The 26,356-nt window shown below is 35.3% G+C and overlaps 1 pseudogene; it reads right to left on the reverse strand.

Moving 5' to 3' along the window:
* Nucleotides 1-2,757: 2,757 nt before the first annotated feature.
* Nucleotides 2,758-25,007, reverse strand: LOC113187564 (sentrin-specific protease 5 pseudogene; annotated as a pseudogene).
* Between the last annotated feature and the right edge of the window lie 1,349 nt (nt 25,008-26,356).

The raw sequence follows: 26,356 nt of genomic DNA on the forward strand, positions 1-26,356 counted from the left end.
TTCAGTCTTTTACTATGGGTCTCTCTCCCCTTTCATCCACTCCAGGAAATATGCACCTTCCATATTTCACCATTTCCCCGCATTGATTTTCCTTCTGCCCCTCTGGTCCTTCCCTTTATTTTCTGCTTTGTGGAAGCTTCTGAGTTTCTCATCCACAAAAAATGTTCCTCATTTTTGAGCATGGAGATACATATGCTTTGAATATGTTTTTCATAATTTCTATGAGGTGGGTAGGAAGAACAGGTTCCATGTATTTAACTTTTTACTCTTAAACCTGGAAATTTTATGGGTTTCTGACAAACTCTTTACTAATTGAACATAAGTGAAGGATGTTTCCTTTGATCTTAGTTGTTGCTGGTACTGTCCTGGGGATTGAATCCAGGGGGGCTTTACCACTGAGCTACATCTCCAGCCATTTTAATTGGTTATTTTGAGACAGGGTTTTGCTGTGTTGCTGAGGCTGGCCTAAAAATTGCAATCCTTTTGTCTCACCACCCCCCAAATTGCTGGAATTATAGGTGTACACCACAATGCCTGACTATTTCTAGTTTTCTGAAAGATTAAAACTCAAGAGGGAAGCTTAGTCTTATTAACAGGCTTATCAAACTTACTAAGATGCCACAATTTTTCTCATTTAGCCAACTAAAATAATAAATTACAGTGTGTTACTAAATGGGTATTCTGTAAGAGTTCCTACTTCTTTAGGTCATGTTACAGTTTTACTACATGCCATATTCATATTTGGAAGTGTTACATTTATAAAAGTTGAGCAGTATTTGTGGGCAGAAGCTACTTTTACTCAGGTTCAAGTATTAAGGTTCTGCTAACCTTTTATTAAGAAAAATCATTTTTATTCTAGGACAATATAAACAACAGATATAGTTCTTTTAAAGATTTGCTGCTGGGTGCGATGGCACAAGCCTGTGATCTCAGTGACTCAGGAGGCTGAGGCTGGAGGATTTTGTAATTTGAGGCCAAACTCAGCAACTTTATGAGACCCTGTCTAAAATAAAAAAATAAAAAAGGCTCGGGATGCAGCTCAGTAGTATAACACCCCCAGATTGGATCCCCTTGTACTTAAATAAATAAATGATTTGCTAGCCCTCTACTTTTTGTCTCTTTATTTTACAAACTTAATTATATTAAAACATTTTTCAGCTTGCTGTTTTAATTTTATATAGACATCTTTCAATATCAAAATACAAATCAAGCTTATTTATTTAGTGCTGCTAGGGATTAAACCCAGGGTCTAACACATGTTAGGCACTCCCTCTAACACTTAGCTACACCCCCAGCCCTAAAATATATTCTTAAACAGTTGCATGATGCATATAATTTCCTGAATGTGCCAAAATTAATGCTTCAATAGAATCCTGTTGTTTTCAGTTTTTGTTTTTGTTGTTGTTGTTTTGTTTTTTTTGGTACTGGGTATTGAATCCAGTGGTGCTAACCACGGAGCCAGGTCCCAAGCCCTTTTTGTATTTCATTCAGAGACAGGGTCTCACTGAGTTGCTTAGGACCTTGCTAAGTTGCTGAGGCTGGCTTTGAACTTGTGATCCTCCTGCCTGAGCCTCTTGAGTTGCTGGGTTTCAGGTATGTGCCACCACGCCCAGCTTTTGGTTGTTTTCAGTTTTAAAATGTATGTTTATATAGTGGTATAACTAATACAATACAATTAATACATTTATATAAACATATTAGTACTCTTTTATATCCAGGATAAATTTCAAGCAGGGGGATGGATCAAAGACTGCCAAATGCCATATTGTCTTTTAAAAATGTTTATGCCAATTTACTGCCTGATGTAAACTTTGACAAGAAGGCTTTTTAAGACATGATGAAAACCTAGAAGCCATAAAGTTAAAGACAATTTTTACTACTAAAAATTTCTTTGAAGCAAAAATACAAATAATTTGGGCTACTGAAGAATTTGAACCTTTGAAGGTACAATTCTTATGACATTTACAATTAGTCATTAATTTAACACCTTTACAACTAAAATGATGCTGTGGTTTACGAAGGCAGAATTCTATATATCCTGCCAGATGTAGTGGCACTCCCAACTACTTGGGAGGCTGAGGCAGGGGGACTGCAAGCTTGAAGCCAGGCTTGGCAACTTAGCATGACTCTGTTTCAAAATAAAAATAAAAAGGGCTGGGGATGTAGCTCAGTATTTGAGCACCGCTAGATTCAATCCCAGTGTCAGGAAGGTTGGAGAGGAGTGAAATCAGTGTATCCTGCTTGTTGCTACACCCTTAAAAATCAGCATAGTGGCTGGTATAGGACCTTCTTATAGATTAAATAAATAAAATAGGAACATTCTGATAGAAAAACAGGCACAGAAAAACTAGGCAAAAAATAATAAAATGTTCAAAACATAAAAGATGATCAAACTTAAAAATGCCAAATTAAAACTCTCTTGTAATCCATAAAACTGGCAAAGCTGACTGGTTTAACTTCTTGGAAGGTAACTGAACAATTTTCTTAAAATTTTAAGCGTGAATACTCTTTCACTGGCCATTCTAATATCAGGAATTAACTTACAGAAACAAATATGTAAGTATCAAGAATTTCATTGCACTGTTATAAACAATTGGAAATCTTAAGTATCTATCACACAGTCAATCCATCACCAATCAAAATAATTTGTGGAGCTCTACATAATACAGCAATATAAAAGGTCTCAAGAAAAACATCCAAGTGGTTAAAGGGAAAGCCATGTGTGGGAGGGAAAAATAGGACTCATTATAAGAAAAGTTAATGGACAGCAAGTGTGGGCCAGAGGTTGGGGAGAATAAAGGAAGAGTGCATACCAGAAAGGCAGACTGAAAGCTGTTCATCGTCCACTGGAGATGCTTTTGAGTTGTTCTTCCCCCCTCCCAGTTGATTTTCTAGTTTGAGTTCACTGCATGCCAGGGGAGCTTCCAGTGGACTTTTACAGTAAGGGTGGTCCAGCAACTTAGAACTAAGAATGTTCTGCTTGAAAGATCCATCCTCTTCCATCTGGTAGGAGTTCTCATTGTGAACATTCTCTTCAGACACAGGCCCATCTACACTACTCACAGATTTATCTGCTGCGGTCACTAACAGCGCTTTTCTAATTTTCCTGATCCAGAGTCATAATTTCTTTTTCAGTTTCTGAAGTAAACGTTTTACTAGAATGATATTCTGACAAGGGCATGTCATATATCAGCTCTGTATATTCCCACTTAGGAGGGGAACAAGGTGATTGGTCCCAAGTGTATGTGGCACTGCCATTCTGTTGGTCAGGGAATGCTTCATCTAAATTAAGCTCCTTGTCCAAGAAAGGACTTCCTTTAGGGTGGCCATCAGGCATATGGGAGTTCTTTCCCTTCACCACAACATTGCTGTCCATATCTGGGAAGTATGGCTGATGCTGACAAGAAGGATCTTTAGGTTCTGGGGAAGAAAATGGGCTGCAACTGCCATCCTTTGTATTATCCCTAAGGGTCTCCTGGTGGTCCCCAGTGATCTTTTGTATTCATCTTCGCTGGATCTTTCCTGGCTGGAGAACTTTGCTTTTCTTTCTGAAGTGCTGGGATGTGAGAATCGTAGATTGAAATTTAATCATGGATAATTTCTCATATATCATAAGAAGAGACATTTTATTCTTCGATGTTGGTTAAGCTGGAACTTTTTTTAATCTGGGGTCTCCCACTCCTGTGGTGCTCTAGCCCTTAATAGCAGCCATGACAAAAGTGATTTCTCTTACAATTGCTCAGGGTGACCACAGTCTTGCCATTCTCACCTGGACTATGGCTTTTCCCAGTGAACTTCATGGGAAACTCAGAAGTCTGCGGCTCTGTCCTAGACATATGAACATAGGTCTGACCTAATGCTGGCAGGCTAAAAAATGCCTTCAAGTGACTCTCCACAATGTTTGTGGTCCGAGTTCTTTATGATGATAGCAACTTCTCTGTTCAGAGTTTCAGGAGACTTCTTGAAGAAGAAATGATGGGTTTAGTGTGCTTTCTCTTCACTTTAGAGGACAAAATACTAGCACTGAGTAGCCACACTAGAATTGGTCTTAGCACAAAAGGTTTCATTCTGACCATGATTTCTGGATTTGAAGAGGCTTCTTTCTATACTGGAAATGACTCAATTGTCTATTCCAAGTAAATGGCCATCTCAACTTAGCATTCAGAATGTGTAAGTGTTGGTGAAAGTAGAGTTTCTTAAAGCCTCCAAACCCAGTATTCCATTTTTCAGAAAAGGCTAAGTGGATTCCTTTCCTCTATAGAATTTTTTTCTTTTCATTTTTCTGATGTATAATGAGAACTTGATGTAGCTACAAAAAAGAAAATGTAAAGAAATGTTACATATTAATCTAAAAGTAAGGTCATGAAGGCATTCACAGAAATGAAGGCAAAATTTTGAAAGGAGAGCATATATATTATAATTTAGGACTACAAATAATAAAATGCTTCATGATCAAAGTTTTATTCACAATGAAAATTGAGGAAGAAGGAAGACATGAGCATTCTAACAACCCCATTTGCCATATATCTGCCTTGGGTATATATCAGTTTCAAAAATCATTTCTCAGGATGGAGTCAGTTTCTAAAGGAGTACATAGGATAGGGAGTCAGAAAAAGAGTTTCTAAGTGTTGGCTCTGCTTCTCATTAAGTGACATTTAATAAATCATCTAAATTTTGTGTTCTCATTTATAAAATGAACAGAGAAGGGAAAGGGAATTAAATACCATTTAAGACTAATTTAATATCCTTTTCTGTTTGTTTTTCTGTCACAGTGGGGATTGAACCCAGGGTCTCTAAAGGCCAGGTATGTGCTCCACCACTGAGCTACAGATCCCAGCCCCCATAGCTATTTATTTGTAACTTGCTCATAGCAAAATAACTTGTTTCCTTCAGTAAAGTTTTAAAAAGGCAAGTACTTTTGCTCTGTAGGGTCATCAACAGATAGATACTTCATCAATCATGATATCAGCATCTCAAGAGAGACCAGGCTCCTTCTTGCCAAACAAAGATCCTCTGAGTGACTGTGCAGGAAAAGGATTCCGTCAGGTGCTCTTACCAAATTATTCTGGCTCTCAAGTGAATATAAGGAAGAAGAACCAACACAACCATACACACACGAACTTAAGAAAATACATTGATAAGAGATGGGAGATGGGAATGAACGGCAATTAAAAGCAAACATGATTTACCCTCAATTTAATGAGATTGAATATTACTGAAAGTTTTAGACATCAGCCACTACATGTGGAGTGAAAGAAACACAAGACTACAAATAGAAACCAATGTTCTAATTTCAGCTGCTAACAACTTATTAAAATTTTCCCCAGACTGGGAGTGGGGGAAATATTTCCTTATTGTGTATCAGTTTTCTCTCAGAATAAATGGTGGGGATACAGGTATGCACCATTGCACCCAGCTGTACCCAGATTTTATATATGTGTGTATATATGTACGTATATACATACATAAATGCAATATATATGTATATATACATTTAGTTCCTGATACACCTTTATTTATTTATATGTGGTGCTGTGAATTGAACCCAGTGCCTCCTCATACATGCTAGGCAAGCGCTCTACCACTGAGCTACAAATCCATCCCTGTACTTAGCTTTTAAAAACACTTTTCCTCCCCTCTTCTCTCTCTACCCCCACTACTGTAATTCATTCCTCCCCCTTGTATTATTTTTCCCTTTCCCCTCACTTCCTCTTGTATGTAATTTTGTATAACCCTGAGGGTCTCCTTCCATTTCCATGTAATGTTTTGAACAACCAACAATTAAAAAAAAAAAAAACCACTTTTCCTCAGAGTGTTTTGCTGCAGTGTGGTTCCAGGTGAAAATTCTGACCAATGGGACTGCAATTGAGGGTTTCTGGAAAAGTTTCTGCTTTTTTTTTTTTACATAAGAATTATTCTTTCCTGCTTTCCTCTTTGTCTCTTGCACATCTTTGCTTTCCCTGCCTTACACTTGAATTAGAGGCTGGAGGTATGGCAATAGGCAGAAGGATATAGGCCTACACGCTAAGTATGGACAGAGCCACGTTCCTGTGGCCTTGCTAGACTATAAGACAACCAGAGGTGCAAGAGAAAATCCAGAGAATGCTGCCTCAGAAATGGAGGCACTCATTTGAAGAAGGCAGATTAACAGTGCCTAGTGTCACAGAAGTCATTTAGCAGGACTGAAAAGGGCTCATTGAATTTAGTAGCAGGGTGTTGAAAAGGGTAGTTAATGACATGTTGAAAAGATAGACACAGGGGCTGGGGTTGTGGCTCAGTGGTAGAGTGCTCACCTAGCATGCATGAGGCACCGGGTTCGATTCTCAGCACCACATAAATGTAAAATAAAGATATTGTATCTACCTAAAACTTAAGAATAAATTTTTTTTAAAAAGAAAAGACAGACACATTATGACAATGAAGAGAAAATAGTACATATAGTAGGTATAGTCTCCTCTTTCTAGAACTTGAGTTAAGAAAAGTCCAAGAAGTTGGTTTTAAATGCATGATTTGTGAACATGCTTTGGTTTTGCTGAGGGTTAGAGAGAGCATAGGGACAAATGGCTGGTGCAGCAGAGCCAGGATAAGCCTGTGTGGCCTGAGAACCTAGGAGGTTATAGAATATGAAGGGCAGGTCCTTGGTAACTTAGCTGTTGAGAGGAAGAACATCTTCCACTGACTGAAAAATGGCAAAGATGGAAACCAGAAAATTCTGGCAGTAGGGTAGAAGAAATTCAGTGTTGAGATGGAGGGATACAGGAATTGGGAGTCATGAGATAGCTTTGGAGAAAAAGGAAAGGAATAAAGACCTAGAAGCAAAATCAACAATTGTTAGTATCAAGAGCTTAATGTTTATCTGAGTCAGGAGCAGAGGCTCAAGCCTGTAATCCTAGTGGCTTTGAAGGCTGAAGCAATAGAATCATAAGTTCAAAGCCAGGCTCAGCAACTGAGGTCCTAAGAAACTTAGCAGAGGTCTCTCCTCTGGGTCCAGCCGTAAGAAGTTGGAAGAAGGACAAATTGAACATTCCTCAGCTGTTAAGGTTTTGCTTAGTACATAAATAAGGTTTTTATTCATTTTCATTTTAAAATTAAAAATTCCAAATTTGTATACAGTGTCCAAGGCTGACAATAAACTTCCCTATGTAAGTAAATAAACAAACCAATACTAACAGCTTAGAGGGTGTGGAATTTTTTTTTTCCTAAGACAAAATAAAAACCAGGTGATTAAAACTTGGCAAAATTCTTTTTTCTCTTTCTTTCATTTTATTTTTTATTTTTTGCAGCACTGGGGATGAAACCCAGGGCCTTGCTCAGATTAGGCAACTGTTCTTCCACTGAGCTATAGCCCTAGCCCTCAAAAGTTTTAAAACATCATACAGTATATATGACTAAAAGAAAAAGAATTTTGGTAAATCATTACATTTGGTAAGTTAAGTGAATTGGTCATTTGGCAATATTGCCTAAGAATACTTACAAAAAATGACAAACTACAGGGAAAACAATTTAATTTTAAAATATATTCAAAGTTTGATCACTATAAGCTAAGAAATTTCTATTTTGATTATATTGATCAGGATACAATCATAAGAAAATAAAACCATACTAAGATCCTTGCTTATTTTTTAGACATTTGAATCTAGAGAAAGTTGCAAACATAGTACAATGAATACTCACTTACTCTTCACTTATATTTACAAATGATTAAAGCTTTGCCACATTTGCTTTGTCTACATATAGATAGGGAGACAGAGATAATTATTGTTACTGTTTATTTGAGAGGAGGTTATAGAAATCATGATTCTTTACAATGTATCTCTAAAGATAGTCTTTAATATAAACATGCTAAAATTATTTTTATATTTTATAATATTTCCATGCTTTGGCTACAAATTCAATCTCAAAGGTCAAAACAAATGGAACTTATGTAATTATTATGGAAACATGGTTAATTGCAGTAGCAAATAAGACAATTCTTTTCTTATGGTTTCTAGTGTCATACATTCTGTACTTAAGAATGCTGCCAGCATTAGGCTCAAATAGTCTTCTTTCCTATACTTTGATTGCTCAAAATCATGCCCTATTATACTTAGTGTCATATTTGGACCATCACCACATTTTATGTTTCATTTTCCAAAAAATAGCCATAACTTTTAATAGTTTTATCTCAAAACCTGATATTTGGAGTGTTATAACTCACATTTGAGGCATGTAATTGTAACAGAAACAGCTTCTCTGATACAGGGGAAAAAATATTATGGTGAAGGAAAAATGTTCTAGTGTTTTCAAAGTTTGACAAATTTTATAAAAGTTCTACTAGATTTTCTTCTATTCATACAAAAGCAGTTACAGGGGGGAAAGAAGCAAAAAACAATTTAATTAATGTGAAATAAAAGGCAATGAAAAATAAATATGCTAATTTACCTGGTGCTAACACTACTACAACAATGATATGTGAAAACTCAAAAGCATGTTTAGGGAAAAAACCAAAAATAAAATAGGACTTATTTGGGCTTAACTTCATTTTGGGTCTCATTTAATTTCTTTCAGACTGGGGAACATGGTAAATGGTGTAGCCAGTGTTCTGTGAATTTTAAAATGACATCTTGAAAGACAAATTGAAACTTACAGACGAGTTCTCTTTGCTACTATATCTTGTAGCAGTGTTCTGTGTTCAACGTGGCCTGAACCTAAACGGAAAAAAAGAAAGCAGTAGATCTCAAAAGAATTTGAATCCAAGCAGCTATCATGCACTATAAAACTTTATAACCCAGTATGGCATGTATGTGAGTGCAGGAGAGGGGTCTGTGCTATTCTGCCAACACTTCTCTGTTGGGGTTACTGTATTAGAACAAGTGGCAAATATAAATTTATTACTAAATAACCAATTAAATTCTTATAAGAAGTTTGGGGCAAGAAAAGAAAAAATGTAACAAAGAACTAACCTAAAGTTGTTTCCCATATCACAGATGTAATCCCTGCCTCAACCAAGAGCTGTCTATGATTAAAGGGTAAAGGATTCTCTTTGGATAAAAAGAAAACACCATTGAGGCTTTTTAAATACCTTCAGGCCTCTTCTGAAAAGAAAAGTCACCTGATGAATGTCTTTCTGATGGCTTAATTTTTTTCCACTCCTGGTAAAATTAGCTGGGATGTTATTTCTGCAACAAAAACAAATGTATCATGGGTAATCTTATACCTTACTTTCAAACATCTTGGAAAAAATAAACAAAAATAGTAAAATTCATAGACTGAAAACATGATGAACATATAATAGACTTTAAATTGTTTACTTATTTACATGAAGGTATTGAGATTTGATTTACAATTATCTCCTTCTGCAGCATATCACATAACAAATTGGCTAATTTTGACTAATTAATCTTCCAAATATTCAATTCTCCAATATTCTACCTGTCTTCTGAAGACATTTACAAGATTACATTTTAATGCTATTTCCTGTTTATAAATTTGGTGAAAACATAAATTGACAGATTTGCTTGTAGGATTAGTAAAAGATAATCATACCTAGACACATGTCAAACTAAAAACCAAACATACAACTTGAAAATAACTTTTCCTTCAACTTTCTCTTCCTTACTAACTCAGAAACCTTTATATATTAGTATGAACCACAGAGATATACTCTTCCACTTTTTTATCATTTCATGCACAGAATAATGCACTTCATAAATTATATTTAACTTGACTTTCACCATTTCCTTTCTATTTTCTATATAAAGTTGAAGTATAGGAAGATAAAAATTCTTATTTATCTACTTCATAAACAGGTGCTTAATAGGCTACCTAATCCTACTTCCAGTGTTATAGATGATCAAAGGCAAAATTTCCCTAGTTAGCCTAATTAATATGTAAGTCTCATAAACAACAGATTCTTATTTGAGAAGGTCCCCTTTCACAAAACATACTACCAGATGATTCTCCAAAATGAAAATTCAGTGAAACTGCCCTTCTAGCCTTTCCATTTATACAAAGACCTCATTCTAGAATGTGTTGTTATGAGTTATCTTTATGAGATAAATAAATGGTATTGGACACTGAAATAATAAGGTAACTACATAGCTTGTCAGCTTCCTTTCAGCCTACTTTTATCCTTACAGAGAATAGAATGCCACAATAGGTATAACTTTTAGGTTTGTGTTATACCTTTTAAATTAGTATAAAACAATTTCAGCCTAAGAAACATTCATGCAGAATTTTTTCTTCCTAGTTTGCTTTTTGCTCAAAAAAATTTACATTATGATACAGTGTTTTAGTAAGAGACACAAGACTAAATAATCAATTCAACTTTCATAATTTCCAGTTTTGAATAATTCTAATTGAGGTGTTAGAAATTTTATCAGTTTTACAATTTTATTCTATTTGACAAGGCGGGTAAAAAAGAGGGATACTTAAGAAGTATTTATTAATTCAGGACAATGCATTATTGACTTATATCTGAGAAACTGGTTAGGGCTCTTGAGAACTGCTACAGGTTTCCTTTGCACTTCATTTTGTTGAGAAGGTTTTCCTTCCTTTTTTTTTTAATCTTTCTTTATTTATTTTTATGTGGTGTTGAGGATCCAACCAGTGCCTCACTCATGCTAGGCAAGCACTTTACCACTGAACTACAACCCCAGCACTTTCCTTCCTTTTTAACACTGGAAAGTATCATTCTATATTCTTTCAGAAGGAAAGAAAATATAATAATTAGATTGATTTTCATTAATAAATCCTACTACAGTAAACATTTCTGATGCAGAATGGACAAGAGAGTGACCACTGCTTGGATCTATAAATAAGGGTGATGAAGAAATTAAAATGACTTAAACATTTTCAAAGTGATTTTTGAAAAGACAACAGCCACATTATACTTAAAATCTGCGTGGTATTCTATGGGATGTGTAGGTGATTGGGAAATGTGATTCTGGAGCTCCAGAAAAGAATAAAAAACAGAGATGAAAATTATGGAATAATTTATATAAGTGTGAGTCTGATTCTAAGTGCTATGGTTTGGATAAGTGTCCTTCCCAAAGTCCATGTGTTACAGATGTCCCCAGGGTATTGCTACTGAGAGGTCAAAGAAGTTTCAGGAGTTAGGGCTTATTGAGAAGTCCTTAAATCATTGGAGGTGTGCCCTTGAGGGGTACTATGGGACCTCAGCCCTTTTTTCTTTGCCTTTTTGGTCATGAGGAAGGCAATTTGCTCTGCTATATGCTGTTGCAAAGGCCCAAAGCTACGAGTCCTGCCCTTCCCAGTCTTGGACTAGAACTTCCAAACTGTAAGCCAAAATATACCTTCTTTATTTATAAGTTACTTATCTCAAGATATTTTGTTATAATAACAAAAAGCTAACACATTAAGGGATAAGAGAGCTAAGTTCCAAAACAAATATGTGAAAAAGAAAGAACAGAGGTTATAGTAGCAAAGAAGTTGGAGTCAAAATAGAAGGGAAAAGAGGAAGAATCCATATCATAAAAATACAAGCAAATCTTGTTCCTTCACACATTAAATTAATCCACCATTAAAGCCTAATTCAGGTTTCGCACTTCTCTAAAGTCCTTGACCATGTGGATCATATCTTACATATTACTAAAATCCCCTGTTATATTAAGCATATGAGAATGCTTCATAAACATCCACTGACTACACAAGGTAAACAACAAATTCTTAATTTTCATAAACATTTAAAGGAAGTAAATGTAAAATCAAGGATAAAGACTATCAAGAACACAAGAGAAAAGCCACAGATCAGACTGATGGCCTATTCCAAGCTTTGTATTTTGTCTTTAAAGATAACCCCAAGGACCATCTTCCATGATGCTGTTGCTTTCCTTCAAGTACCTGGCACATTATCATCATATAATTGTGACAACTTTATATCTTGAGTTTACTAAACATAAACACTTATTTTTCTTGTCCTGTTTTCCTAAATAATACAGTAAAACAATTATTAAAATTACCATTTATAATATATTAGGGATTACAAAGCAATTTTAGATTATTTAACGTATATAGGAGGATATAAATAAGTTACCTGCAAGCACTACACATTTGATATAAGGGACTTAAGCATCTACAGTTTGGTATTTGAGGGGTGTCCTGAACCAATTCTCCACATCTGGAGGAATGACTATTTGAGGCTGTGGAAACTTAGATATTTTTCATGACTTGAAATTATTTTTATTTAGTTATTAAAATTTTTATATAACTCCCAAAATACTGCATAAAAAATAAAAATTAGCCAAGCATGGTGGTGCATGCCTGTAATTCCAGTGATTTGGGAGGCCGGGGCAGGAGGATTGCAGGTTCAAGGTCAGCCTCAGCAATTCAGCAAGGCCTTGAGAAACTTAGTGAGACCCTGCTTCAAAATTTAAAAAATAAAAATAAGAGCTGTGTATTAGTGCTTAAGTGCCTCTGGGTTCAATCTTAGATACCAAAAAGGAAAAAAAGTCTTCTCAAGTTTATTCACAAAAATGTAAGTACAAATAAAGGAAAAGGGTTTCTAACTCAGGATTAAGTCATCATTCTACTTGATCACATAGAGGTAGATAATTCATAAGACTAATCTCTTTTTAAATTCCAGTTGCCTTCCTAGCTGCAAGACCAGTGATAACTCCACAAGGATATCTTTTTCCACGTGTTACTCTTCCTATATGGTTCAAACTAGTTTAACCAAAACTTGTAGAAGGAAAAGAAGACACAATTGCATGATGTGGTGGCGTGCCCGTAATCTCAGCTACTTGGGAGACTAAGGCAGAAGGATCACAAATTCACAGCCAGCCTGAGCAATTTCGTGAAAACCTATTTCAAAGTAAAAGAAATAAAAATGGATGGGGATGTAGTTCAATAAAGAATGCCCTTAGGTTCAGTCTCCAATTCCTCAAAAAAAGAGAAAAGGAGAAGAAACAATATCAATTTAGGAATGCAGTTGTAAGGGTCACAGGATACTTTATTGCTCATAAGAGTAGATGAATATTTTATTACTTATTAATTCCATATTTTTTTAAATGTTTATTTTTTTGTTGTAGTTGGACACAATATCTTTATTTTATTTATTAGTTTTATGTGGTCCTGAGGATAAAACCCAGGGCCTCACACGTGCTAGGCAAGTGCTCCACTGCTGAGCCACAATCCAAGCGCCTAGTTCCACATTCTTTTGAATCACACAAAATATTTGATTTCTTAAACAGAGAATAAAATTTGATTGGGAAGGGTTCTGCGATAAATATTGAACTGCAAAGGAATAGATGATTTTCACACATTTCCTTTTGCCTTCTCTTCCGTCACTACTTTCTCAACAGGACAATCTAGACTGTATCTGGTAGACACTAAACACAAAGCCACTAAGCTCTGTGTGTGTGATGGGGGGGCGGGGGCGGGCGGGGTGCAGGGATGCTGGGAATCTAACCCAGGACCTGGTGCAATCTAGGCAAGTCCTGTATCACTAAGCCAAATCCCTAGCCCTATATGTGGCTACTGAATGCTTGAACTACTACTAGACAAAATTGAGATGTTACAAATAATGTAAAACATTTCATTAATGGTTTTATATTAATTATATATTAATATTTTGAATATACTGAGCTATATAAAATCTATAACTATGTAATTCACATTTTGTTTCTATTTGATAGTGCTCATCTAGAGTAGAATCATTCTCTCATCTCCCATTTACTTATTACTGCATTTGAATCTGTCTTCTTTATTTTCTGCCTCACTCTATTTAAATGCTTTATATCAAGTCTCCAATGAGTATCAATGTACATTACTTTAATTTTTGAGGCAGATAATATTACTGTGTTTTCCATCATGTATCTTATTGATTTAAACACTTTTTTCCTAATTACTAAAGACACATGCTCACTGTAAGAATTCTACAAATATATAACATTAGTTTCAACTATATTTAAGCAACTCAAAATTGACGAGTTCATGGCCAATACTATCAATATTACCATGAATATTACACTATACTACCATTTTGTAATAGTAAATATCTAGAAAGTGAACCAAATCAATCTTGTAGCAACTATAATTTTATATTCGATGTACTGTCTTATAGCCTTCATTAATATTATGCTATGAATATGATTCTGTTTTTATATTCTTTTATTGCATTATTTTTTAATATATATTTGATCCAAGACATTTCTTACTACTTGAGTCATTTGTTTTGTACATTTTTACACACATCTATGACTCTTTCTTCACATAAATTTCAAGAAGGTGAAATACCAGGTGAAAGAGTAAAGCAAACTCCTAAAGATTTTTACTTATATTGCAAAAATCTCTTCCAAAATGAGTGCATATATTTATATTCTGAAGAAATTAAGGGTGCTACTTTTTCTGTATCACTGACAAGTATAAACATTACCATTCTTAATCTTTATCACTTAGTCTTTGAAAAAAATCTGCCTTGTTTGATAGTTTGATTACTAGTGAGAATAAACATTTTCCATGTGTTTTTATGGCCATCTGTATTCTTCCATTCATGAACTGTCATGTTCATGAATCAGTTTCCTGTGGCTAAATTCTAAATTCCTTCAATATTTGGGCAGGGGGGATTAACTTTTCAAGAATTGATATCTTTACAGCACTGTATCATTCAGGAACATGGCATATCCTCCTATCTATAGGTCGTTATTTTGTCACTAATTGGTTCAGCATAGCTCCTTTAAATCTTGAATATTTCTTGTTAAACTTGTTACTATTTTATACATCTTGTTGTCAGTTATAAAGATTCTTTTCCAATTTTCATATTGTAATTCCTGGCATTACAAAGAAAGCTATTGAGGTTTTAATTCCTATTTTATAATTAGCTGTTCCACTGAAGTCAATTATTAATTTTTATAGTCCGTTTTCAAACTTTTCTTGGGTTCCCTGTTCCCCACCCCTGTTGGTGCTGGAGATTGAACCCAGAGTGTCATAAATACTAAACAAATACTGTACCACTGAGCTATACTCTCCAACCTGAAATTATTTTTTCCTTTAATATTCTTTGGATTTTGGGTGATAGTTATATTACCCACAATGATATGGTCTTCCCTCTTCCAAGATATACCTCAGTTTTTAAAAAATTTCTTGATGAAACATCCAGAAACTTCAGAGGATCATGCCAAATAATAATTGTGATAGAGGACATTCCCATCTTATTTTGGGGGGGGATATATTTAGAATGTTATCTGATACTATATATCTGCAATAATAATAAGTTTTGCAATTAGAAAGTTTCATAGTTAAAAATAGAGTTAAAATATTTTCTTTACTATAGGATCTTGTAGGGCTAATGTAGAGGATGGTTGCATATGTCAACTCTATAAACTTTTTGTGTGATGTCTCTATTAGTAATTTTGAGACCAGAGTTCAATAAGGCAGTTACAAATGCCTATGTTAAGATGACTGAACCATTTATCAATTTATTGCCTTTTAGCTTCCAATTTACCTATTACTGCCCTGCCTCTGATATCGGAAAATTATTTTCTTATCACCTAGCATAATGTTAAGGTTTGTCAGTACAGGGTGCCGAAGAAATTCGAGGATAAAAGGGCTTTTCTTCCTCCAGTGTGCTTCTCAAGGTGTATTCCTGTGGCACAGGACACCAAGTGATACCAACCCTGCCAAAATGAGTCAGACTAATACTAGGTGAGGTCAGAGAGTCACTGATGGCACAAACTTTGAGTGATGCTTTAAATTTTGTGCCTTAGGCATCTGCCTAGTTCTTGGCCCTATTTATTCTTTCAGTGAATTTAAGCTGGTCATCCCCATAGGCAGCCTTCCAGTGAGTTCCATCAACATGGGAATTCAAAAACTTCTTTCTAACCAGAGGGCCATGGCCTCACCCTCTCCAACAAGGTCAGGAACTCAGAAGGAGGAAGTGGGGAATCTTCAAGATTTATTCCTTTCTCAGGGGCTGGGGTTGTAGCTTAGTGATAAAGTGCTTGCCTAGCATGGGTGAAGCATTGAGTTTGATTCTCAGCACCCACATATAAATAAATAAAGGTCCATCAATAACGTGTACACACAATAACGTGTGTGTGTGTGTGTGTGTACCTTTTTCAGGTGTTCTGCCTCAGTCCTATTGTTATTAATTTTATAATTAGAAAAAAAGCAACAAAGACATAAATTCTTTAAAATTTTTAACAAATAACTGCTATTTTGTGTATGAGTAAACCATGTTGGAAAACTTGTATATTAAACTTGTATATTAAATTTGCTATTTTTATTTGTATTAAAATAAAGTGCAAATTTTTAGGCACTGTGCTAAATACTTTATATGGCTTAAGAACCTGAGGTTGATACTAAAATCTTAATCTTGCAGTTGAGCAATGTGAGGCAAAGAACAATGATTACTGAGAGGTCACAGTTAGAAAAGAACAAAGTCATGATCTAAGTGCAGGTGGGTATGGCTCCAAAACTGAATGTATCTCCAAACTGAGATATAAAAATTAAAGGGGAATAAAAGGCAGAATATAATCAATAATATACTTCTAAGGAGAAAAAAAAAACAATTATTATAGAAAAAGTAGGCTCTAAATTTGGTATTACAAAATGGGCAATATGAATAGGGAGACAGACATGAAGATTCCAGGTTGTCGTGATTAAGTACAAAGATATGGGCAACCACAGCATATTGAGAGACAGTCTAGGGAAAAGAATAAAAAGTGAATGGACATGTAGAGCTCAAATCACAAAGGGCTTTAAATAGGGATAAAGATTACTGTGACAAGGAACAAGGAGATCACTGTATTCACACTCAGGCTACAATAACCTAAAAGGAGTACTTTGGAATTACTGAGAGACAGAAACAGAAGGTGGTAAGACCGTTTCAGTTGCTACTGTACCACTCAAACATAACATGATCAAAAACCATGAGGGAAATAGAGAAATTTGAAGATACTTCAAAAGAATGAATTAATAGGGCAAAGAGAAAGATTAAAGGGAGAAGGAATATGTTATGATACTACAGTATTAAATGAGACTGATGAGAAAGTCTCATTAACAGGAATAAAATTGATTAAAACAATAAAAGTAAGTGGTAGAATACTATCCCTTTGTGCCTTCTATTTCTATTTGTTTATAGTACATCATTCCCGTACATATCATTCTGTTCACTGTCTTTTATTTCTCTCTGAAATAGAAGAGAGAAAGTTTCCTCTTTTATATCCCTAGACTAATTACTCCCATGAATTTCTTTCAGACATTCATCCTTTGCTTCAATTGTTTCAGGAGCTTTTGGGAGGTAATTAAAGCCACAAGGTGGAGCCCTAATGAATGGGAATGGTAACCTTATAAAAGGATCCCCAGAGAGTTCTCTATCCCTCTTTCTTCCCTGTGAGGCTGTCAAAAGACACCCATAATCTGCAACCCAAAACAAGCCCTTACCAGAACCCAATATTGCTGGCATCCTAATTCAGGTCCAACCTATAGAACTGAGAAATAAAACTTCCCAGGTTTACAAGACACCTAATTTTAGCAGCCTAAACTAAGTCACTACTTCTGCTTCAATCTATTTAAATTTTCACATCATATAGATTCAGGAAAAGTCTACTGTATGTTCATGAGAGAATAAAAACACTAGTAAGGTCTTGTGGACCTTTGAGTTTTGGGGATTCCATTGAGGTGCCCAGAAAACATTTTGAAAACAATTGCTTGCGCTTGCTTTTACTTATAAAGGTACAGATCAAGGGGGGTTGGTAGGTACAAGATTTCAGTGTGGGAGGAGTCTTATTTTAGTGCTTGCTTCTTGGTGTGGCAGGGGTTTTGCAGTAGACAGTTTATTTGGCTCTTGGCAGGTTATGCCCATCTCTGGGTGGCTGATTGATCTTAAGGTTGTGAGTTAAACCTGGCCAGTATGATCTGGGCATTCTCAAACTGGGGGAATTTCACCCAGGAGTTCCCAAAAAGAGTAGTCTTCCTGCCTTAATGGCTCAAACAAACCATAATTTATATGTATATGGCCTCCAATATATTCCCCTTTCTTTACTTTTTAAATGCAAGTGGTAGGCAGTAACTTGGGTTCCCAGATATTGGACTGAGGGTACAACAAACTTTTATCACAATATAAAAAAGAATTAGCAGCACACATATCATTCCAATAATATACCATGCAGAATGTTTCAACATGTTTCTAGAATTAAAGCCAATTAATTCATGAAGTCTTTTTGAAAGACATATTTTAACTTTTTAATTAATTTATTTTTTAAATTAATTTTTTAAACAAATGGAACAAAACTTTTCATTTCTCTGGTTGTGCATGATATAGAGTCACACCATTTGTGCACTCATACCCATATATAGGGGTAATAATGTCCATCTCATTCCACCATCCCCCACCCCACAAACCCTCTTTTTCCCTCCCTCTTCCCTCTGCTCAATCCAAATCTATTCTTCCCTTGCCCCCTCCCTATTATGGATCAGCATCCACTTATCAGAGAAAACATTCAGCCTTTGGTTTTTTGGGGATTGGCTTACTTGGCTTAGCATGATATTCCCCAACTCCGTCTATTTCCCTGTAAATGCCATGATTTCATTTTTCTGTAAGGCTGAGTAATATTTCATTGGGTATATATACCAGTTTCTTTATCCATTCATCTATTGAAGGGCATCTAGACTGTTTCCATAGTTTAGCTACTGGGAATTGAGCTGCTATAAACATTGAGGTGGTTGCATCGCTGTAGGATGCTGCTTTTAAGTCCTTTGGGTAGAGACCTAGGAGTGGGCTAGCTGGGTCAAATGGTGGTTCCATTATAAGTTTTCGACGGTATCTCCATACTGCTTTCCAAAGTGGTTGTACCATTTTGTAATCCCACCAGCAATGAATCAGTGTACATTTTTCTTCCCACCATTGCCAGCACTTATTGTTGCATGACTTTTTGATAATTACCATTCTGACTGGAAATAAAATCTTAAGAGTAGTTTTGATTTACATTTCTCTAATTGCTAGAGATGTTGAACATTTTTTCATGTTTGTTGATTAATTGTATATCCTCTTCTGAGAAATATCTGCTCATTTCCTTAGCACATTTGGATTATTTGGTTTTTTGGGGGGGTATTAATTTTTTGAGTTCTTTATATATCGTGGAGATTAGTGCTCTGATGTGCATGTGGTAAAAATTTGCTCTGATTCTCTAGGCTCTCTCTTCATTAATTGTTTCTTTTGCTGAGAATAAGCTTTTTACTTTGAATCCATCCCATTTATTGATTCTTGATTTTACATCTTGTGCTTTAGGAGTCTTGTTAAGGAACTCAGGACCTAAGCTGACATGATGAAGATTTGGGCCTGCTTTTTTTTTCTATTAGGTGTAGAGTCTCTGGCCTAATTCCTAAGTCCTAGATCCACTTTGAGTTGATTTTTGTGCAAGATGAAGTTTCATTTCTTTTTGCTACGTATGGATTTCCAGTTTTTCTTGCACCATTAGTTTGAAGAGGCTATCTTTTCTCCAATGTATATTTTTGGAACCTTTGTTTAGAATATACAATTATAGAGATAATTGTATTTATGTGGTTTGTCACTGTGTCTTTTATTCTGTACCATTGATCTACATGTCTATTTTGGTGCATACCATGCCATTTTTGTTACTATTGCTCTGTAGTAAAGCTTAAGGTCTGGTATTGATGCCTCCTGCTTCACCCTTCTTGCTAATAATTGCTTTGGCTATTGTGGGTCTCTTATTTTTCCAAATGAATTTCATGATTGTTTTTTCTATTTCTATGAAAAATATCACTGGGATTTTGATTAGAATTGTATTAATTCTGTTCTGTGCTTTTGGAATATTAATTCTATCTATCCAAGAGCAAGTTAGATCTTTCCATCTTCTAAAGTCTTCTTCAATTTCTTTCTTTAGTATTCAGTAGGTTGTTGTTAGGTTAATTCCCAAGTATTTTATTTTCTGGCTATCGTAAAGGGGTTGGATTTCCTAATTTCTCTTTCAGAAGATTGGTCACTGATGTAAAGAAATGCATTTGATTTATGGTTGTTGATTTTATATTCTGCTATTTTGCTGAATTCATTTATTCTAGAAGTTTTCTGGTGGAATATTTTGGGTCTTCTAAGTATAGAATCATGTCATCAGCAAATAGTGATAGTTTGAGTTCTTCTTTTCCAACTCTATCCCTTTAATTTCTTTCATCTAATTGCTCTAACTAGAGTTTCTAGAACTATGTCAAATAGAAGCGATGAAAGAGGGTATCCCTCTCTTGTTCCAGTTTTTAGAGGGGAATGCTTTCAATCTTTCTCCATTTAGAATGATATTGGCATTGGACTTAGTATAGCTTTTACAATGTTGAGATATGTTCCTGTTGTCCCTAGTTTTTAATAGTGTCTATTTGAACATGAAGGGGTGCTGGATTTTGTTGAATGCTTTTTATGCATCTATTGAGATGATCATGTGGTTCTTATCTTTTAAGTCTATTGATGTGATGAATTACATTTATTGATTTCTGTATGTTTAACCAACCTTGCACCCCTGGCATGAACACTACTTGATTGTGATGCACTATCTTTTTGATATATTGTTGAGATTTCAATTTGCCAGAATTTTATTGAGAATATTTGCATCTATGTTAATTAGAGATATTTATCTGAAGTTTTGTTTTTTTGATGTGTCTTTGTCTGGTGTTTGGTATCAGGCTAATATTGGCTTCATATAATGAGAGTTCCCTCCTTTTCTATTTCATGGAATAATTTGAGGAGTATTGGTATTAGTTCTTCTTTGAAGGTCTTGTAGAACTTGACTGAGAATCCATCTGGTCCTGGGCTTTTTTTTGTTGCTAGACTTTTGATGGCATCTTCTTTTTATTTGCTTGAAATTGCTGTTTAAACTGTGTATATCCTCTAATTCAGTTTTGGTAGATCACATGACTAGAAATTTGTTGATGTCTTCCAGATTTTCTATTGGAGTATAAATTTTTAAAATAGTTTCTAATTATCTTCTGTATTTTAATAGTGTCTGTTGTGATATTTCCCTTTTCATCATGAATTTTAGTAATTTGAGTTTTCTTTCTCTTCATTAGCCAAAGTTTTATCAATTTTATTTATTCTTTCAAAAACTAACATTTCATTTTGTAAATTTTTAGAAATGTTTCTTTTGTTTCAATTTCATTGATTTCAGCTCTGACTTTAATTATTTCGTGTCTTCTATTACTTTTGGTATTAATTTGTTCTTTTTCTAGGGCTTTGAAGTGTAATGTTAGGTCATTTATTTATTGATTTCTTATACTTTTAAGGAATGAACTCAATGCAATAAACTTTCCTCTTGGCACTGCCTTCATAGTGTCCCAGAGATTTTGATGTTGTATCAGTATTCTCATTTCCCTCTAATAATTTTTTTTAAAATTTCTACTCTAATGTCTTTTGCTACTCATTGTTCATTCAATAGCATGGATGTCTTTAGTCTCCAGGTGTTGGGAGTAGCTTCCATCATTTATCTTATCATTAATTTCTAATTTCAATCCATTATGATCAGATAGAATGCAGGGTAGTGATGGAGTTGTCTGAGATCTCAAGGGCTGTGGTGGAGCTGCAGATGTTAAGGGGTTAATGTACTCCGAGCTCTTGACAGGCCAGAGCAAGCAAGAACAGCAGACTGTTCTTAGGACCTGCCCAGTTGACATGGTCAGACTTGCCATAAGTTCCTCTTGAGACTGTGGACTTGCTTCATGTTTTTTCCTTGTGGTGATGTTATCTGGGGAATGTTCCTGTTTATGCTTAGCTGCTAGTATAGATCCAGGATAGAGATTAAGGAAATAAATGTAAACATAGCATTGTTTTTAAAAAGATATTTTGGTACTTTGTCCGCCTAACCGCAAGATTGCATTCCATGTTTGGAAAACCACTGCAAACTATAAAATGCTGTACTTGCCAATAATAAATGTCCTTAGCTGCACCAAGCTTTGGATCCCCTGTGTCCCTTCTTTCATCTTGCTTGGCTCTTCAGTCCCCATCAACAGGGTAGTATCTCTACATTTTTGTATTTGCTGAGAGTAGCTTTGTGGGATAATATATGATCTATTGTAGAGAAGTACTCATGTGCTACTGAGAAGAAAGTATATTCACTTGCCGATGGATGAAATATTCTATATATGTCTGTTAAGTCTAAATTATTGATTTTATTATTGAATTCTGTAGTTTGTTTAGTTTTTATTTGGAAGATCTATCCAGTAGTGAAAGAGGTGTTTAAAGTCATCCAGGATTTGTGTTGCGGTATGTCTGATTCTTGAAATTGAAAAGTGTTTGCTTGTTGTATGTAGATGCTCCATTGTTTGGGGCATATATATTTACAATTGTTATGTCTTGCTGATGTATATGGTTCCCTTAAGCAGTATGAGATGTTCTTCTTTATCCCTTCTGACTTTGGCTTGAAGTCTACTTTATCTGAGGTTGGAAACAACTGCTTGTTTACACAGTCCACTCAAGTGGGATGTTTTCCCCCAACCTTTCACCTTCAGTCTATGGATGTCTGGATGTCTTTTCCTGTGAGATGAGTCTCTTGAAGGCAGCATATTGTTAGGTCTTTAAAAAAAATACAATCTGCTAGTCTATATCTTTTGATTGATGAGCTTGGATCATTAATATTTAGGGTTATTACTGAGACGTGTTTTGTATTCCTGGTCATTTTGGTTTATTTTTGGTTTTAAAGTTGACTTGGTTTCTCTCGATTGGCTTTTCTTTTAGTGTACTTCCTCCTTTTTTTTTTTTTTTTAAATTTCAGGACCTTCTAGTTTTAAAGCTGTGTTGAAAAATCTGTTGATCCTAACTGATCTCTCCCTATATGTAATCTGATTCCTTTTTCTTGCAGCCTTTAAAATTCTCTTTATTCTATATGTTAGGCATTTTCACTATAATGTGCTCTGGTGTAGGTTTGTTGTGATTTTGTACAATTGGTGTCCTATAAGCCTGTTGTATTTGATTTTCTAATTCATTCTTCAGGTTTGGGAAATTTTCTATTATTCCATTGAATAGATTAGATTGTTCATTCCTTTAGTTTGTATCTATATACCTTCCTCTATCCCAATAATATTTCTAAAATGATTTTTTAGTTGTCAATGGACCTTTATTTATTTATATGTGGTGCTGAGAATCGAACCTGGTGCCTCACAAGTGGTAGGCTGAGCTACAAACCCAGCCACCCAATTAATTCTTAAATTTGGTCTTCTGATGTTATCCTATAATTTTGGATGTTCTGTTCATGGTTTCTTACCATCTTTACTGATTGGTCAACTTTATTTTCAAGATTATATATTTTATCTTCATTGAGGTTCCATCTTCCAAGTGATCTAGTCTTTTGGTGATGCTTTCTATTGTTTTAAATTTGGTTGTTTCCTTCATTTCAAAGATTGTTTTTTTTTTCCCCAGAATCTCTTTATTGAAGTAATCTTTTGCTTCCTGAATTTGGCCACATAGCTCTTTATTGAAGTGATCTTTTGTATCCTGTTTGCTTGCTTATATCATCCTTTAGTTTGCAGAACATTTTAATCATGTACATCCTGAACTTCTTCCCTGACATTTCTTCTACTGTACTGGCCATGGATTCTAATAACATATTATCTTGGCTTGTTTGGGGTACTTTCTTCCCTTGTTTCTTTTATATTGTTTGTGTGTCTTCCCTTCTAGCAGTGAGGTCCCTAAGTTTTACAGTTTCTATAAACTTATAGTATCCCTGCAGGTATACCTATAGACTATAGGTAGACTTATAGTATCCCTGCAGGTTTCGAATACCTCACCTTCAAGGGAGACATCAATATTAACAGGTCCCAATGCAAACAATATGGAGCCTTAAACCAAATATCTCTTAAGACATTTACAATTTTGTTGCAATAAGACAGAAATGATGTGTTTTATTATTATCTACAATATAATAATAGGTTTCTGAAAGCGTCTATTGTTTCTAATGGTGGACAAAAAGAGAACTGGCACAGGATGAGATGTTAAGGAGGTAGGAGGTGATGACATAGAGGTTTTAGATCTTACGAAGTGAGTGTGAGGGATCAGAAGTTGGCTGAGAGCAGGAGAAAACAGAGAGATTCTTAAATGACAGAAAAGTGGGAAGAGATTAGACAGAGTAATCTACTCTTCAGACATCTCAGTCCTCAGTAGCTGATTGCATGGAAAGTAATTATTTGCTTCACAAATGTTGGGGATGCTAGGGCGGGAAAAGAGAGAGGAAGAAAGAGAAAAATCTTAAAGGAAAATTGAATGAATGTTTCTGTTGGAGTTCAGTATTTCCCTGTTTCCTTTCTCATCCAGTAGGTGGGGTTGTCTGTTGTTTGCTGGAATCTCCACCTACAGGGGGATGAAAGTTATTAGTGTGGGAGGGTTGGTCCTGGATGCAGAGCTCCTGGAGGTGGTACTTTCCTCCCTTGTTTCTTGGTCCTCACTGGATCCACTGGAAGTATACCCCAAGGATCTCCTCTGGGGTACATCTCCACTTGCATGATGTGGGCACCTAGCCTGAGCCCCTAAGATTGCCTGTAGACCCCACAATTCCTGGTCTCTAATTTGTATCTCACATGTCCCCCTACCCCACCAGGCTTTGAGACCTGATGATCGAGATCATCTTTGAGAGCTACAGGCCGGCCACATACCTGCAGGTGCTGTGCTGGGTTAGTGGCTGGTGTGGTGGTGGTGGTGGTTAGGGTACTATAGGTACCTTGATATTGCTTCTAGGTCCCAGCCAGTGTCACAACATGGGAATTGCCCCAACTAAAGATAGCAATGGTGGCAGCAGAGGTAACCCAAGATGGCGATGGAGATGTCTTAAGATGGAGGCAAATTTTTCTAGAGATGGGGCTGCAAGGATTGGCTGTGCGGTGGCATTGTGTGGTGTGTTTGGGGAAGCAGCACTGTGCTGTGTAGTAGGCAACTATCTCCAGACCTTGTCCAGGGTCCCCAGGTGCAGGAATGGGACTATGGATGGGACTACAGCAGTAGTAGCAGTATCCCAAAATGGAGGCAGCCAGGGGAGCCCCACATTGGTTGAGGAGGAGCTGGAGAGTGGCGGGGTTGACATGGGCGCGGGCAGGAGTCTGGCTTGGCCTCATGAAGTCTTTTTTTTTTTTTTTTTTTACTTTATTTATTTATTTATTTTATTTCTTACATACATGACAATAGTGGAATGCATTACAATCATAATTATCCATTCACAGCACAATTTTTCATAACTCTGTATATAAAGTATGTTCATGAAGTATTTATTCAGCTAGAGATGCAGAGTCCATGAGATTGTTCCTGCTTTTCTGAATATCCTGGATGTTAAGATGTAACTCTATAAGGTTCAAACTATTATTACTGCTATGTAAAATACCCATTAGATGATTTGTAATTTTTTCCCAATCCCATTAGGAAGTATTATATTTGGCTGTAGTAACAGACATATTTATAGTCAACATGGCATTTAAGCCTTTGTTCAAATTAAAGGGCAGAAAGCTCATAACTGATGTTTATGATAGTAGCTCTCAAAGCATTTTAGTCACAATCTTTTCATTAATGTTCACTTAATTATACAGGGCTTTGGAATTATTTAGAGCCAAGTTATTTTTAAAAATGAGCTTAGATTACATTACTTACAAGTCACATGATATTTATCATTTTTTTCCTCCCTATATTTATATTTCAGTAATTAAAGCGTAAGGAGATTGAGCATAGGCTTGTAGGCCATAGCAGGAACCTTCCTTGTAGTTCCTGTCAATAAAATTATGTATGGAGCCATCTGTAAGATGGAGAAAATCTGAAACGATAATTAAATGCCAAAGATCTTTTTTAATATCATCCTCCCTGAAATCTAGAATATTACCAATGAAACTTTCAGGGGTCACAGCATTGTGATAGAATGGACTATGCCTCAGGTCAGAAACTTAGCAGGATTTAAAGAGTAAAAACCTTTAAATAACTCTAGCTTATTGTGTTAATTATATATAACCAATTTAGTTACATGTAAACTTTTGAAAACTATTTTGTATAAATTTTGTTTTACTTATACTATAGGTTTTTACTTTACCAGGTGAAAAAATCTTAGATCCTATACAACTGACAGAAATTTAATTCCCAGCACCTTGGTTCTCAGTGAGGACAGAAATTTTAGACCTTTTCAATGTTAACCAAATTACAAACATATCTAATGTTTAAATGTATTTTAGTTAAGAGTGTTTGATGTGTTTATATTTAATAGACAATATTTCAGCACCCAATAAATGACATTTTAGCACTTTGACTTTGTAAATTAATAAGCTCTTTTAATAAAGACTTATATAATTAATCCCATTTACTTTAAATTTAACTTACTTATTCTTAACTGTAAAAGCCAAGACACTAAACAAATGTAATTAATAGTATTAATTATCTCTTTCCTGTTGAAGAAAA

The sequence above is a fragment of the Urocitellus parryii genome, chromosome 2 (genome assembly GCF_045843805.1).
Source record: "Urocitellus parryii isolate mUroPar1 chromosome 2, mUroPar1.hap1, whole genome shotgun sequence".
Classification (NCBI taxonomy): Eukaryota; Metazoa; Chordata; class Mammalia; order Rodentia; family Sciuridae; genus Urocitellus; species Urocitellus parryii.